The following is a 5,449-nucleotide window of genomic DNA, read 5'->3' as shown; positions in this document are numbered from 1 at the left end:
GCAGGAATTATTGTACATCATCCCAAAGCAGCCCCCAGCATGCCACTAGACCAGGCACAAAGCCTGGTGCCTCCCTCCTGTGCTCCAGAGCTTCTCCCAGGCAACCACAGGAATTTGGTTTGCCCATCTACAAGGAAGGTCCTTACGGGAGCCACATGCATTGCTTGCCCAGTGGCAATGCTGACTCTGCACTGTCACCTTATCTCAGGCGCCTGAGGAAGCACCAGGGTCCAGTTCAGTGATCCTCCTCCTGACCACCACCCTGCCATCCGAGCACCCCGCCTTCCATCTGGTGGCTGACAGCCCAGGCTGTGGCTCCAGGTTGGCCTGTCCCAGGGAACTGGAGGGTAGGGAACAGGTGCTGGGTTGCGAGCCACGCCTGTGAAATTCTTCATAGGCCACATGTAAGCCATATGCAAAGCTCTGAGCTCCTTTCAGCAGCCTTCAACTGTGTTTGCCAACCCCCTAAACAGCCTCACGGTCATTCCTAAGTGAATTCCAAGACTGAGAGTTTTGAGAAGATCTGACTGAATGATTCATGCATATTTCAATTGCAAACTGCTTGTTGGCATATGCCGCATTCTGTGATGAATTGTAAATCAAAGGTCGAAAAATGCTAAATTCAAACTTAAGAATGTTAAAGTGACAAGATATTTTCCTCCAAAGATTCATGTGTTTATTTTTTTTTTTAACTATCAGAGAGGGCACGTGCTCGTAAAGAGAGAGAGAGAGAAAGCATCCCCCCAGTAGGGCGTGGTCATGCCACAATCCCTTTCCTCCGTTTCTCCATCCTGCCAGGGTTTTGAGTTTGCATGCACACATGTTCAGCATGTTTCTCAAGCTTCCAGGGCCAGGATTTGAACCATGGTTGACTAAGTGGAATCCGATTCCCTACATGCAGCACTTAACCACTGCACTGTGGGGACAGGCTTTGTGTGAATTTTTAAAATGATCACACATTTCATATTGAGCAAAACTTGCAATTTTTAAAATACATGTAACTACTACAAATTTTGTTTTCTATTTTTGCAAAATTGGCCTTTCGGTTGGCAAAAATAAAGTCATATAAATACAAATAATATATTCATTCTTAAAGTTATGGGTGCTATAAAATGGAGGCAATGGAGGAAAATCTCAGGCTGAAACGTTCAAATCCACTTCTCATCCTTTAAATCATGTAAGAAGAACTTTTAATCAAGCAGAGCACAGTGTTCATAAGAGTAAACGTATAAGCAAACACAGGAGTAAGACAATTTTTTTTTTTTTAAAAAGCAATTTACTAGTTTTGGAAGCTGTCATCACAGATTCTTAATTACCTCTGGATGAGTGGGTCATGGTTTTTCTTTACATTGTATTTTTTAAATGTACTGGGTTTTAAATAGAAACCTGCAGTTATTCCCTAATCCAATTTAAGTGACTAACTCTGCAGAGGAGTTATTAAGAAAAAAAAAAAAAAAAGAAAAGAAAAGAAAAAATGACTGAAATGTTTCCAAAAGGTTTGACATTCAAGACAAGGGCTTTTCACTGAGGTCCAAGTAACTCCAAGGGCTTGGGAGATGGTGTTAAGGCTTTTACAAGTCTCCTGAAACAATATAGAAAATTCTGTGTTGGATGTGCCTTTTACCGAGGAAAGAGTCTAGTTTCGGTCAAATTTAAAGGAACCTATGAAGTCCCTGTCACCCCCACCATCCTGAAGATTAAGATCTCAGAAACAGAGTTTAATTAGTACAAATGGTTGTGGGGGAATCTTGGTATTGAATATCAGTTTGTATGGTTTGAGAGATGGGCAGAATAATCACAGCAAGTATTGAAAATGTGCTGTGGTTTTTCTTTTTCTTTTTCTTCTTTTAAGAGAGATTTTGACTATAGGACACATGTGCTCCCTGGAGAGACAGAAAGCGGGAAACCATCAGCCTCACCCCCGCCCCCACCCCCACCCAAGGGGTAATTGTTATGCTGCAATCCTGGCATGAATTTTAACCCTCCAGATCTGGGACTTGAACCATGGTCGCTCATGTGAGAGTCTAGCGCCTTAACAACTAGGCCACCTGTTGGTTGCAAAAACTTCCTGTGGTTAACATGGTACTACCACACCATGATCCGACCCTCTAGCGCAGAGCCCCCGGCACAATCAGAGGTCGCATTGAGGCTCTTGCTGACCCTAATGCGGGAGGCAGAGTCAGGACTCCACGCGTGGGAAAGCACTGTGCTTCTCCCTGTGTTGAGCTCCCAGCCACAAGGCATGGTGTCCCTCATCCCTTCAACAGTCCCAGCAGGCACACAGAAGAGGTATACTCAATCCCACTAGAGAAGAAACCGAGGCATTAGGAGGAATGTCGGTTTTCCCTTATTCCTACAATGACTTTAGATCAGAACATTTTTGGTTTTTTCCAATGAGAACAGTATTTGATAAAACCCGGATGAGGGCCTTTCTCAGCTGCTCAGTTGTGCTTCCTAATGGGGAGGAGTGACATACCTATACCTGCCTGAGCTGATTATGGGTGTGTGGTGTCTCTCTACTTCCGGGTCTTACCATTCTCACACTCCCCCATGAAAGCAGTGGGTCAGATCCTGGTGCCCAAACCTCAGAGCCCACACTCAAGTACAGAGGCAGACCCAGGGACGCTGGTTTTCTACTTCTGGCTCCAAAGGCTAGGGGTAGGGAAATAAGGGAAGGGGTGGGTTCTGAGAAAGTCCAACTCTTCTGCAGAACCAAATGCCTCATCCAAGGAATTGTGTCAAGGTCATGCTGGGACAAAGGGAGGTTACCCGCCCTTCTAATTCTACCTTATCCCTAACAACAGTGCTATTTTAACCTCCATCTGTGTCACAGTGGTCCCAAATTCAGACATGGGGAACAAGGTAGGACTCATTTTCCCTTAAATTCCCAGCGAGAGTTTCATAGACCTACATGATTCAATCATTATTACACCTAGTAAGCAGTTGCCCATGGTTATCACATTTTCCACAACCTGGGGGGGGAGGGGGAGGGAGTGAATACTAGAAAACAATCTCAGAAATATAAATGTATTGAGACAGCTCCATGGCTCCTGCAATCTAGCCATTTTGGGAGAAAGGAAGATGTCCCACTGATAACTGGGCCTCCAGCATACAAAACTCACGTGGAGAGGCAGAAGGGGACAGAACAGCCCTTCTTCAAGAGACAGACAGCTCCATGGCTCCTGCGATCTAGCCATTTTGAGAGAAAGGAAGATGTCCCACTGATAACTGGGCCTCCAGCATACAAATCTCGCATGATTGAACTTCCAAGTTTGGGAAGAAACCGACCATCCACCAGATGACCAGAAATCGCTGCAGGACCACAAGAAATATGGGGAAGCAGGAAAATACCTCTCCCACAAGGGAAAAGGATAGCTCCTCTTCATCCACACACAATTCAATGGAAATCATGGAAATGTCTGATAAAGAATTCAGAACATTCATAATGGCAAAGCTAACAGAGATGGAAGAGAAGAGAGACAAGGAACTGCTGAAGAGGAAGGAGAAAGGAGTTGAAGAGTTCCAGGAGGTGAGGAAATTCATGCTAGATCTAAAAGAGGAATTTCACACTTTACAAAAGAATCAGATGGAACTGTTAGAGATGAAGGCTATAATACAAGAAGTCAAAATCTCCCTTGAAAGTATTAAAAGCAGACTAGATCATACAGAAAATAGAATCTCTAATGTAGAAGAGAAAATGGTTGGCCTAGAAAAATCCACCGCGAAGACTGAGAAAATGGCCCAAAAATTTGAGAATAATATGCGAGAAGTACTAGATACCATCAAACGTCCAAACATCCGGATAATAGGCATCCCAGAAGGTGAAGAGACTCATAAGGGCATTGATAATCTATTCCATGAAATCTTACAAGAAAATTTTCCAAACCTGGAGAGGCACTCAAAGATTCAGTCCCAAGAAATACAGAGGACCCCAAATAGAATCAACCCAAGAAGATCTTCTCCAAGACACATTATAGCCAGATTGACCAAAACCACAGACAAAGACAAGATACTAAGACTGGCAAGAGAAAAAAGGCAAGTTACCTACAAAGGGTATCCCATCAGACTAACGGCAGACCTCTCATCGGAAACAATGAGAGCGAGGAGAGAATGGGAAAATGTATTCAAAGTATTAAGGGAAAAGCAATTTCAACCGAGAATTCTGTACCCAGCAAGGTTATCGTTCATTTGGGAAGAAAAGACACGAACTTTCCCAGATAAACAAAACCTGAAAGAATTTACCAGCACCAGACCGGATCTCCAAGAAGTTCTTAAGGGAGTGCTATGTCAGTAAAATTAAATGCAGACACACAGAAATAAGAGTTCAGAAACTAAGAAAATGGGCAACTTAATTGTAGGGCCAAAAGCTGGAGTTGAGTATTACATCCCAGATTTCAATCTGGAACATCGAACCTCAACAGATACAGAAGAAAGATTAAGTACATGAGACTGAACTGATGAAACAGTATTCTACGACTTGACTAAAATATTGCTGCTTTTCTTCTAAGCTTTGTTGTCTGGTTTTAAGGACTTTTGTCCTGTCTTCAGCTATCAATAGATTCATGTTCCGACTATTTGAACAGAATACTAACCTGTTTCTAGGCTTTAAGTTTCAAAGAAATATCCTTACCAGTTCAAAACTGCTTTTCTTGAAACCATCGGCTGATCTTGCTATTGAAAGTAGTTAGATTACTTATGATATTGTGTGACCAACGAAATGTTGGGGGAAAAGGGATTGAAGACAACTGTAGACAGCAGAGATAGTGTAATAAGAGAGTGGAATAGGGCAGAGGGCTAGACATGGGGTAAAAAAACATATATATGAAAGTAGAAATGGAATATTATGGATGATAACATGCATTATTAAGCCACTATATAGTATATTCTAGATGGGAAACCACATTTAGAATGTTGTGATGATGCTCAGGGAATGAATGTAAATTAATAAAAAAAAAAAATTTTCAGAAGAAAAAAAAAAAAGGCATTAGAAATACCTATTTGATGACTGCAGTTAAGCTATATAGCCCTAGTTAGGTGCTACTTTACAGTATGTTCATTCTATTCACTGAGGTTTATGCCTAAAGTCAGTCTTGTGTTCATGGATATGTACATATCAGCTGTGCTTGCTATTGAAAATATTTAGATTTATTAAGATATTTAGTGAAACAATAAAATGGGGGAGGCATAGAAAGCAACAATAGATACCAGACACAGTGTGGGAGGAGGGTGGGAGATGGCAGAGGGTGAGATAGGGAATCAAGGATGGGAAAAAAGGCAAAATATACAGAAAACAAGAAATGGAAAATGATTTGTTGACAATAACACATATGTTGATGTGCTTGATTGAGCCAATATACAGTGTATTCTCAATGGAAAAATCTCATTTTGTATGCTATAATGATGTACAGTGAATGAATGTAAATAAAAAAAAAAATTTATAAAAAAAAAA

This window comes from Tupaia chinensis, unplaced genomic scaffold (genome assembly GCF_000334495.1).
Source record: "Tupaia chinensis unplaced genomic scaffold, TupChi_1.0 Scaffold000436_1, whole genome shotgun sequence".
Taxonomy (NCBI): Eukaryota; Metazoa; Chordata; class Mammalia; order Scandentia; family Tupaiidae; genus Tupaia; species Tupaia belangeri.
Note: the sequence above shows the minus strand (reverse complement) of the source record.